This window comes from Pinus tabuliformis, chromosome 1_2 (assembly GCF_031772625.1).
Source record: "Pinus tabuliformis cultivar Carrire ecotype Pingquan chromosome 1_2, CPIR1, whole genome shotgun sequence".
In the NCBI taxonomy this organism is placed as follows: Eukaryota; Viridiplantae; Streptophyta; class Pinopsida; order Pinales; family Pinaceae; genus Pinus; species Pinus tabuliformis.
Window position 1 is genome coordinate 169274781 of NC_142298.1, and position 12927 is coordinate 169287707.

The window sequence follows — 12927 nt, forward strand, 5'->3', positions numbered from 1 at the left end:
GGACTGTACAGTTGATAAGACAAGGTTTTTTGTGAATACCTTATCCACCCACACCATCTCCACGTTCACCTCCACAACATACTCCTTCGCCCACACAGCCACCACCTCCACCACCGTTCAACATGTCGAATACGATGAAGTTTCCCATTTTCAAGGGCTTGGGAAATGAAGACCCAGACTAGTTTTGGTTCGTTGCGAAGGCTATGTGGACAACGCAGAATATTACAGATGATCATATGAAGAAATAGCAGTTGGTTACTGCTCTACAAGATCGTGCGTTGACATGGTACATTAGGTACTGCACTGATAATCCATTGGCATCATTAGCAGACACTTAGACTGCTTTGAATAAGGAATTCAGTAGCCCTAAGTCTGAAACACAATCAGTAGTGGGATTCAAGGAAATTGCGATGAGAATCAACGAGACACCTTGGGTGTTGAATCAGAGACTAAAGTGTGGAATCCGCGAAGCTAATATGAATCTCACAGATAGTCAGCACCGCGATTGGTTTATAGTCATGCTCCTGCCTCACTTAAGGATTGCTTTGTCGCAACAAAAGATAGGAACGCAGGGGGAAGCGTTGGAGTTTGCAATGAGATTACATGAGACACCTATCTAGGATGCGACTTTAGGAGTTCAAAAAAGTCATGCGAAGTTGTAGAACCTGTACTTGGAGATTCAGAGCTTGAAGAAGGAAAAAGCAACTTGACTGGAAGTCCGTGAAGAATTTTGGTGTCTCAAGTGTAAAATCTAAGGGCATGATAAGGATCACTACACTATTTTCGCAAATTATATGGCAGGAGGAGAGCCAATGCCCCTGAGGCAGGAAGCTCAAGATGGACCAAGTACAGGGCCCTCGTTGTGGTGCACTATTTGTCACGTAGCAAGAAAACATGTAACAGACAATTGGCATTTGCTGCAAAAATTTGTGCAGACATCGCAACAACTATTCTGCAATTTCTATAAATCAGTGGGCCACGATGAACATAACTACCATAGCTATGAATTGATGATGGAAAGAACGCTCACATATCGAATGCAAACAAAAACTCGGCCTTTGGATCAAGGCACTGGGGGAGCGTGTGTAGGATAGAATGAGGCTGAGGGGGAGGAGGAACTAGTAGAGGTTGAGGGAAAGTTATTTTCTATAATTGCAGAGTGCCAAGACACTACGCGTGGGAGTGTTGATATTGTACTCAGTTTGACCACGTGATAGAAGAATGCCCTATATTGATAGCTAAAATGTAGGAGAAGAAGGCACAACCTCAATAGCCTACCTAGAACCTACAGATGATGAGGGAAGAGCCTCGCGAAGAGGATCCCAATGTCAATATCGTGTTGCGAAGTGGTATGACGACCAGTGACGATAAGGGGAAACAACTTGAAGAAGGTGGATGGGTCCAAAAGACTCCAAAAAAAGAAGTTGGGTTTGATCTAGAGCGTGCAAAGGAAATGTTCATGGAAGCAAAGAAAAGCTTCGCTAAAGCCTCTACCTCAGAAAGTCAGGATAGGCTATGCAAATAAGTGGACCCCTCCATATCTTGGAGATTTGCATGAAATTGCGGCGTGAAAACAAGGTTGTGAAAGGATTACAGGAGTTGATAAATAAATGTGCTGGTAGGGGTAATGCTTCTGATGGGCACTGAATGATCAGAAATATCAGTAAACATAAGACGAGAATAGGATGCGAGATGAGGCTCATCGCGCAAATAGGAGAATACGAAATGGATCAAGTTATATTAGATCTCGAATCAGATGCGAATGTTTTGCCTAAACAGAGTTGGGAAAAAATGGGGAGGCCTGCGTTGCGATGGTCTCCAATTCAATTAAGAACGGAAATCAACAGAAGATTATCCCTATGGGGAGATTGCATGGGGTAACCGTACATATAAAAGGTGCAAGTGCGTTGGCTGACTTTGAAGTAATAGAGATTGTTGATGAAAGCAATCCATATCCCGCGCTCCTTGGAATTTATTTGGCTATCGACATGAAGTGGGTCATCAATTTGAAGAAGCGGACAATGTCATTTGAAAGGAAAACGCTCCACGTGGTATTACCATTGGACCCTGAAAAAAGGACAATGCTATACTGAACCGGTCCACAACTATGAGGAAAGCGATGGTGATTTTGACCAGATCTATAAGATAATAGTGCGAGACCAAGATCGGGTTAATCCGACCACCGATGGATGAATTGCATGGGACCGTGAAAGTTCTTGTATGTCAGATTCAGACGAAGAATTGGAGCACTAGCAGAATAGGTTGCACGAAGTATCTACGCTGCGCTGTAATATGATGACTAAATCACTATGATGTGTATCATCCGAGGTAAGAAGTTTGCCTTATTATGATGGTCTAACTAATGTAGATAAATTTCTAGATGCATTTGATAGGGAAGTTCCCGAGAAGCATCATTTCCAAGAGCTATATTTGGCGCTGCACGCTATGCCTGCCCAATGGTGGGGTATGCATAAAGATAGCTTTGAAGAATGGCACAACTATAGGAGGATGATGAGGATTGGTCGCCCGAAGGTATTATTGACTGAGAAGTACGATGGGAGGAATGGTTCGTGTGATCATTTGGCAAAGTTGACTAAGGTTTATGGAACGGAGCCGCAGCCGAAGTGGGTGCATATTTTCTGTCACACTTTGGATATCACCCCTATGAACTGGTATTTTGAAACAAAGATCTACCATGGCACCACGGAATGGGATATCTTAAGAGAGGGGTTCATGAGGACATTCAACTTTGAAGACGGATTTGAAAGTATTGATGAAGCGTTGCAGGAGGTTAAGGCAACAATCTTCAGAATTCCGCAGGATCCCTTGGAATTGATTCAACCAGATTGGAGCACCCAGCTGCGCCATGCACTGGAATGCTATAATATGATTGTTGAAGGAGAGGATGAGGATCCAAGGAATATTAACATCCCCGAAGTAGAAGGCCACCATGAAGTAGAGGGACTGCAGATAGAGAACCTTAACATCACCACGCCACTGAAAACTAAGCAGGTAAACATTGGTATAGAAGCAAAATTGAAGTTTATGAAGATTGGGGATTATTGGGATGATGCTACAGTAGATAAAGTCACCGAGTTTCTCCGTGAATATCAAGATTTATTTCCCACAAAATTTTCAGACTTAAAAGGCATCATAGGCGATTTGGGAGTGATGAAAATAACTTTGAAATTGGACGCGAAGCCTGTTAAGTAGAGGCCATATCGCCTTGAACCCAAATATAAGGAAAAGGTCCACTTGGAGTTGGACAAGATGCATGTAGTGGGTATTATTGAACTAGTGGAGGAAGCTGATTGGGTGAGTCTAATGGTCGTCCAGGAAAAGAAGCAAAAGGATGAAATAAGGATTTGCGTAGATCTCAGGAAGCTCAACGATGCTTGCATTCATGATCCTTTTCCAACTCCGTTCACAGATGAGGTACTGGATAATGTTGGTGGGCACGAGGCCTATTCATTCACTAATGGGTTCTCTAGATATGATCAGATAAAGATTGTGCTAGAATATAGGAGTAAGACCACCTTCGCAACAAAGTGGGGATGTTTCCAGTATACAGTGATGCCTTTTGGACTTAAGAATGCGCCGACGATATTCTCACGCATGGTCATCACGATGTTCAAATAATTCATTCACAAGTTCTTGGAAGTCTATTTCGATGACTGGACAGTGTTTGGGCTAGTTAAGTGCCATGTAGACAGTCTACGCTTAATGTTGGATACATGTTGAAGGTATCAGATTGCGCTAAACCTAAAGAAATGCTTGTTTTGTGTCCCTTTTGGGATCTTGCTGGGTCATGTGGTATGCAGGCAAGGACTTATGGTGGACCCTACTAAGATCATGGTAATAATCAATTTGGAATCCCCAAGGAGTGTTAAACAGCTGCGCGCTATGCTGGGCCATACTGGATATTATCGGAAGTTCATCAAAAGTTATGCTCAAATTACCGTGCCTATGGAAAAGCTACTAAAGAAGGACGCTACATTCTGTTGGGACGAAGAATGTCACCACAGCCTAGATGTACTGAAGGAGAAAATGGTCATCGCGTTGATCCTAGTCTTCCCAGATTGGAAGAAGGAGTTCCATGTGCATGTAGATGCCTCATGTATTGCACTAGGAGCAGTGCTGACACGGGCTAGCGAGGGAGAACTGGATCACCCTATAGCGTTTGTGAGTAGGAAGTTGTTTAAGGATGAAAATAATTATTCGACGACAGAGCGTGAAGGCTTGGCTATGGTGTGCACTCTTTAGAAGCTCAAACATTACCTGCTAGGAAGACATTTTAAGATGTACACAGACCATTCTGCATTGAAATATTTAGTCAATAAGCCTGTGTTGGGGGGGGGAATATGCAGATGACTGTTGTTGTTTCAGGAGTATGATTTCGAGGTGATTTTGAAGCCAGGAAGGCTGAATGCAAGGCCAGACTATCTATCACTCATTGAAACAGGAGAGGAGCCTACCAATTTGGAGGAAGGTTTGCCTGATGCACAACTCTTCGTAGTGCATGTATCAGATACTCACTTTGTAGACATTATCCACTTTTTGACCATAGGTATGGCTGTAGATGGATACACCAGTCAACAGAAGAAAGAATTGGTGGTGCGCGCGACAATTTTTTTAGCTATTGTAGGCCATTTATATAAGATGGGATCGAATGAAATACTTTGATGCTTTGTGCCTAACTTTGAAAGAAACAGTATCCTCGCTGAAGCTCATGGAGGAGTTGCGGGAGGAAATTATGCAAGAAAAGCAACAGCGTAGAAGATTCTGTGCGCTGGGTCGTGGTGGCTGACGCTGCATAAGGATTCTAAAGCATATTGCAAGGCATGCGATGCATGTCAGAGGATGGGAAGGCCATCATTGAGGGATGAGCTGCCTTTGAAGCCACAGGGATCATTATAGCCATTTGAGAAATGGGCAATTGATTTTGTGGGACCGATTCAGCCTCCAGGCAAGAAGAACGACGCGCAATATATCATCACCGTGACTGAATATTTGACCAGATGGGCAGAGGCATAACTTGTGAAAGACTGTACAAGGGCAACAACAGTGAAATTTCTATTCAAATATGTGTTGACCAAGTTTGGTTTCCTGAAGGTATTGATGAGCGACCGCGGTACGCATTTTCTCAATAAAACGATCAGTGCGCTGACAGAAGAGTTTCGGGTTTACCATCAAAAGAGTACGTCATACCATCCTCAGGCCAATGGAATGGTTGAGGATTTTAATAAGATATTGGAGAATGCATTGACGAAGGTTTGCAACGCACAGCGAAATGATTGGGACGTGCGCATACCAGCGACGTTATGGGCCTATAGAACTACTTGTAAAAATCTTACTGGTCATACACCTTTTCGGTTGGTATATGGTGTAGAAGTTGTAATGCCTATGAAATACATTGTGCCTAGTCTACGCATAGCGGCTTTGACTAGAATGGTGGACCGTGAAGCCTTAGAAGAAAGGCTTGCATAGCTAACAGAGCTCGAGGAAGATAGGTTTTTGGCTGGATTCCATTAGCAAGTTAAAAAGGGACGTGAAAAATCTTGGCACGATCGACACATCAAACTGCACACCTTCAAGGTAAATGATTTAGTTTTATTATATGACAGTAAGTTTGATAAGTTTCTAGGAAAATTTTAGATGCACTGGCTCGGGCCATATGTTATCAAAAGGATTATAGATAGTGGAGCAGTTCAGCTCGCGAAGTTGAATGGAGATCCATTTCTGGGAAAAGTAAATGGAAGTCGATTCAAGCCATACACTCGGGATCCGTCCCAATGACTACATGATGGTAGCACAATCTTAGAACTCTAGGAATTTGCAAGGAGGCACAAGACTCTAAAATGAACTACCCGGTTGGTAGAGCTACGTGACAAGGGGTCTGTGTGAAACGAATGATGTCACAGTACCAGAAGAAGCGCGAAGGGAACTGCGCTATAGGGGGAGAGACCTCGCAACGCAGCCAAAAAGTAACCGTTATAGTCATTGTTCATGATTTGACTACTAGAAGATGATTAATAGGAGTGGGGGGTGGAATTTAAGGCATTTAAGGCTAAATTTAAGAGTGAAATCTTTGGAAATCTGTCGCCAATTCAACATTTATGGATGAATTTTGGGGGGAACGGTCGAATTTGAATTCGAATTTGCCTATAAATTACACATGGTCGTCCAGTGAAAAACACTTTGCATTCTTATAATTTTAGTGTTCAACTGTCGATTGTTTATGAATCCTCAGGTTTATGCTGATTTGGTCACTAGTTCTGTATTTGACAAGTTACCTGAGGAAACCCAGTGGTTTATTCTCAACACGATGTCTGGACTAGGAGAGACTGCTAGTACTAGAGGGGTTTTCGCCTCTGAAGGAGCTACTCCAGAGGTGATGAGCATGGAGACTCCAGCTACAGTGCCTATGGCGCTGAGGTCACCTAGGCCAAAGCCGATGTCGGTGAGGAAAGTCCCCAAACTTAAGAAGGACAAGCAGAAGAAGCCCATGCCAGTGCACGAGTCACCGACGAAGAATGCAACCACCAGGCTTAGAAGAAAGACAAACCGAGTGCGGAAGAGAAGGGGAAAGTGGTGGAATTAGAGGCTGAAGACGACACGGAGGACATAGACACCGAGGGGGTGTATCCAATATCCAAGTTGTCGGATTACATCCCTCCATGCAAGGGGAAAGTGAAGGTCCCTAAGGACCCATATATGGGACAATTCCTCCTCAATACACCCTTATTACCAGAGAAACTCACTTTTGAAGGTCCACACTTGGCGCAGATCCCACATTTGAAGCTGGAGGACTGGGATTTGGCGGGCCACGAGCAGTTCCCCCATGAGAAAGACACCTATATGAAGAGGGTCTTTTACAAAGAATCTGGTATCATCGCGTTGGAGCTTGTGGAGTGGATTCGCGGAGTGAAGCAGTCGGGTTGTTGAACCTGTTGTGGGTGCCCCACTACCATCGCTCCAATATCAACTTGATTGTCATTAAGAAGTTGTTTTGCTTGGTGCATGCTTGTGGCTAAGCACACCGATCCCTATCACTGATATGCTGATCCATCAGATCACGCTGTTGCCTCAATCAAGATTGAATTTGGCCAAGGAGTTTGGCAGAAAATGAGTGAGTGCGACCTCACAGGGAAGATGAAGGACAAGTTCAAGCTTGTAAAGAAGCCGCATGGGTACTCTATTACCTCGATCACTGACCCCATGGTAAAGGTTTCCATGCAAATCCTTGTTCGCAAGGTTATGAGAAAATGTCACACGGATGAGGTTCCAGTGGCTGTAATCTCCTTGGCTGCACAGTGCGCGGAGGGTGTGCAGTTCAACTGGGCGTGCTACCTTTGTAGTGAGTTCCTCGCGAACTTCCGAGAGGGATAGGACGAGAGTAAAACATTCCATTATTCGTGGTTGTTTCTCTCAATTTTTATTATTGCTTTAGATCTATAGAGGGTAGCCGTTTCCTCCGTTGGAGAAATATTTACCAGAGGCTGCAAAGTTTGCATCTCTCTGGGCCACAAAGGATGTTGCGTGAGTCATAAAGACCAAAGTATTTTGGGTGCTGTTGGAGGCAAGAATTCACATGGCCATCAATCAGAAACCACGGTTGTCACCAATCGTGTTTCAACAACTTTCAGGGTATGCAGAGTTCAAAGCTGACTTCCATCACATATACATCCAAGTGCAGAAGGATCCACAACAAAAATGGTTCAACCTACCCTACCTCGCTATAGATGACACTATTGAGGAGGTCATCAAGCGCTGGTTGACATATTGGAATTATCCATCCGATCTGGCTGCATCGAATAACAAGTTTGTGGAGAAGAAGAAGAAGGAAGTGACCAAGTAGAAGGTTCGATGGTTGGTTAAGAAATGGAGAAAAGAGGCTGAGGAGAAGGCCCAGGTGGAAGCAGAGCATGTCGCAAAGCAGCAGACCGAACAAGAAGAGTGCGACTCTGAGCGCAGTGGTAAGTCTCCTTTGCCCTAAACATAGGAGGAGGAGCAGTCAAAACAAGGTGGCGATGGTCAGGAGGAGCAAGAGAGCACTCCCTTCTAGGTTAAAAGATACAAAGAACAAGGAAAGGAAGGTCTATCGAAGAAATCGAAAGCGACCAAGATGTTGCTGGACCCAATTACCCTGACATATGGAAACTTTGATGAGATAGGCGACAAGGTGCACGATACCATGGTAGAACTGTTGCATCAGTTTGTGTAGAAACAATAGCAGGCACTAAGCAACATCCAGAAGGATTTGCGCGAGTTGCAGATTCAGATGACTAGAATCCAGGTGGATGCGAGGAAGAGCAGCACTGCATCAACAAGTTTGGCATTGAGGACCACTTAAGCAGCTGAGATGATTCGGTCACTGGACCTCCAAGAAGTTGCACTTTCAAATGGATCTTTGAGCATGGAGGTAGCTAATGACAAGGCCATAGTGAGTTCTTTGAAGAACATCAGCCTCAACCTGGCTACGCCCCCCAGTGAGTACCTGCACACGCTGCAAGAAGGGGTGCTAGCAGAGTTCATTGCTTAGGAGCAGCACGCTCTCAACCACGTCAGTGAGTATTGAGTGAACAATAATAGATTTTCAATGAGACATTCGAGGTGCTGGAGGCACGAAAGAAAAGTCAGGTGCAAAACGCCCAACTTGTAGCTGCAGTGGTAGAAGCCTGCTGAACAGTCCTTGAACTGCATATACCAGAGGAAGCGCCATTGGAGGCAAAGATAAAAAATCTGGTTGTAGGTGTGTGTGATACCAAGAAGAAAGTGGCCAGAGTTTAGTTCAATCTGAACCTAAAGATAACATAATTGGAGTTGAAGTCACAGCCTTCGACTCTGCCAGAGGTTAGGGAACAACTCGAAGCCGCTGTGAAGGATGGAGTATTGACAGTGGATGCCACGGTGGTAGACTACACTGCGCTTTTTGAGCAGGCAATGGAGGTAGTCACATCTCTGCAGAAATATCCAACCCTACAAGTCTTGAATACATAAGTGCATGAGCTCCAGACACAATATGATGAAGTAAGGGCAACATCGCGCACCATTTCTATCGTACAATGCCTTGATAAGCTACAGGAGGCAAAGCAACTGCTTACACAGGTGGTAGCAGTAAGAGGAAGTACTCAAGGCTAGATTGGGGCCTTGGTTGGATGAGGCCTACATCGTCTCTGCCAAAATTCGGGAGAAATTAGTGAACTTTCAGAGTACGCAACAAAAAATCCAATAGGATAGTGCACGATCGACCACAGAGCAGCTGGTGGAATAGATCAATGAGGCAGCCACGCAGAGCGCGACTGAGGTTACAGTGGCATGAGTGGAGCTGGGGGATCTTCACAGTAAGATCTCTGCACTAGCAGAGTGACTCGAGGGCGAGTCATGATATTTGTGTTGGGGGCCTGTTGGGATGGGGTCCCCTAGGGTCAATTTTGGGGCAAAAGCCCAAGTTTTTTTGTATAAAGATGTAAAGTCTCTGCAAGTTGTGGTCACAGAGCGCGTAGATAATTAAAGAGTCATAAAGGGTTTTACCCTTATTTTATGTAAGTTGAGTCGGCTTTTGAAGATCTACCCATGGTCCACGGACCATGGGATTGTATAAATAGGTGTGTCTTAGGATGTCTAAGGCAAGTAATGAAGTTTGGTCTATGAGAGAAGTCTAAAGAGTTAGCAGAGAAGAGTAGGAAGAAAGGCTCTACAGCTGTGTGTGCAGAGGTCTAGAGTAGAGTCCACAGCTGAGTGCGCAGGGAAGTCTTGAGTCTGTAAGTAGAACTGAGTATTAATAAAGAAGATTGTTGCATAAATACTTGTGTTTATCTCTTTACTTCTATTTATATGAATGTGCCTTATGTTATAATGGGTTTATGAAATAATGATGTATTGATGCACGACTTTACACGAATTATACTCTTATCTGAATGCAATTACTATTAACTATTTACACGAAGATTACCTTGTTGTATGTTGAAGTTATTGAACACTTAAGCTGACATGGGTAATTACTGGGCTATAAGTAATCTTTGATGCACGTAAGTAGTGGATTCGTAGATTCAGGGTCCACGAAAGGCAGCCGTAGACCTTTGTGGACGTCTAGAGGCTGATTAAAGAAGGTAATTCGATAAGACTTAAAGGCTTATTGACCTGCGTGAAGGCTGATTTAGGGCATAAAACGACATCACGCTCATATCTGGGTGCAAAAACTTGGTTCCATCATTGCCCCATACTGATTCGAGTGAGACTTTAGTCCGCGCTCCCCGGATTGATGCCAGAAGGGCCAGTAGTGTAGGGATTTGTTTGGCACAACTAACTCTGAACCTAGGTTAGGACCCACTAAGCCAACACATCACTATTAGCACTATTTATGTGCATCAATTATTGACACTGGTTCATGATGGGTTCCTTTGGTTGGGAGGGCCCATTCCAATCACTGATATACTGATTCACTAGATAACACTGTTGCCATATTGAGGAGTAGACCCTACAGATGATTTTGTGGGGAAATCACAGGAGAAAAAGTTGGTCGACTAGACGAAGAGCAACTTCGGGATGGTAAAGAAGTCACAGGGCTACACAATTAGTTCTATATCAGATGGTGTAGTGTAGTTCGTTGCACAAATTTTGGCTAGGATCAAGATCCTGAGGAAATGTCACACTGATGAAGTGCCAACGCTAGTGGCATATGTGGTTGCATAGTGCACCAAGGGAGTTGAATATAATTGGGCTAAGTATTTATGTCATGAGTTTTTAGAAGGTTTCCATGAATCCCAGGACAACGACAAGGCATTCCACTACGCGTGGCTACTTGTGTTGATCATGTTGTTGGCATGGAGGACACCAGAAGAAATCCAGTTCCCGTGGCATGATCTAGACCTATGCGAGGTCACGAAATTCAACTCAGTGTGGGTGACGAAGGACCCTGAGCGTGTAATGAAGACGAAGATATTTTGGGTCCTGTTTGAATCAGAGTTGCGGATGGTGATTAACCAACGACCATGGTTATCACCTAGCTTGCATACACAATATGCCAATGTTATTGATTTCAAGGTAGATTTTCATAATATGTCTATCTGTGCAAAGAAATATGCCATGGGCACATGGCATAAATTGCCATACTTGGTTGCTGAAGATGATATTATGGGGGTCATCAGTAAATGGCCGAGTGGCTGTCTCACACATATGAGGTAGGTGCAGGAACTACTAAGGCTGCCGAAAGAGAAGCAGAGAAAGCCATAGCTATGAAAATAACAACGAAGGAAAAGAATAAGGAAGCAAAAAGGCTTCTGTGAAAGAAAAGGATGCGTCAAAAGAAAAGGCCGCGTAACAGAAAGAGGCTTCTACAAAGGAGAGGGAAGCACCGTAAGAGAAGGTCTTTGCTAAAGAGACAAAAGTGCCAAAGGAGAAGGTTTCCACCATGTTGCAGGCCACTATTGGCCTCGGCGAATCTAAAACAAAACACACCAATGAAGAGGTTGAGACAGGCGGTGAAGAGGAAGGGAGCGCAGGCTTGGAGTCCCCTTTCATTATCAAAAAGGGGCAGAAGCAGAGCTCCACGAGACCGTGCAAGAAGCAAAAGTCTGATAAGTCTGTGAGCGCGACACCTTTGGTCCTCACGGAGTGGGACCTAGACAAGATTAGTGATGTGGTTCGTGATGCAATGGAGAATATTTGGAGCCACATTAAGGATCAGTACCATCAAACATTGGATAAGGTGCAACAGGGCTTGAGGGAATTGGAGGTCCAGACAGGGATTATTCAAGGGAGCATGGGACAAGCGAGCCTGAAGCAAGTGAGCGGGTCAGACTTAGTAGAAGAAATCACCACAGACCTCCGCATAGTAAAATTACCAGAGGGATCATTGCACGTTGAGACTTTAGAAGGTCAAGTGTGCCTCATGCATTTAAAGAATTTGAATTTGAACATTGTGGTGCTCCCTATTCAGAAATTACACGAGCTGCATCAAGGGGTATCAGATTAGCTCAGAGTTTTGGAACAACGAGCATTACTTTTCATTAATAAAGTAAATACCAACAACCAACAGATGTTTGAGGAAAAGGTTCAAGCACTTAAGGAACAAGAATAAGTCATTGCGCATAGTCATCAGCTAGAAGCAAAAATAGTGCATGCCTGTAACGAGCTTCCCGAGCTCTAGATCCTAGCAGAAGCAGCCTCCACAGAGAAGATCCAAAAGTTAGCTGCCGCGGTAAAATAAGTAAAGGAGGAGATTGGAAAGGTTTGTTTTGAGCTACAACGATAGATATCTGCGCTTCAACTTAAGTTGCAGCCAACCACTCCTTCGGAAGTCAAAGAGAAGCATGAGGATGCTATTAAAGAAGACATGGATACACTAGAAGATGCTGTCAAGGATTGCACCCAGTTGTTTGAACATGCCATAGAATGGTGGACCTCATTGTAGGAGGATCCCACTTTGCAGAAAATTGGAGCAGATATCCGAGAAAACAAAAGGCAGTTCCACGAGATTAGAGCTACTACGTGGACCTTAGCACCAGTGCAATGGTTCACCCAACTGCAGGAGGGGAAGTTCATCCATACTGAGATCGATGAGCTATGTCAGAAGATATCAATCATATCCTCAAGGATAAAACACTAAACAGATGAGGCCAGCCAGTGACACAGAGAGTGCAAAGCAAGCTAAAGGATATGCAACACACACAAAGAACCATGGGCCTTTTCGTTGAAGGTCCAACTACAAAGAAATTGGTTGAGGAGGTTCATCAGGCCGCTGTGCAAGGAACAATAGATCTTCAAACATTGAAGACAAATTTTAGCAGTCTACAGGCAAAGATCAAGGCAACACCAGCAAAGTGACTTGGGATGAGTCACGACTTTGTGTTGGGGTGTTTCTAGGATAGGGTCTCCAGGGGTAAATTTTGTAAAATTTTTGCATGATTGTAAAGTCTCCACATT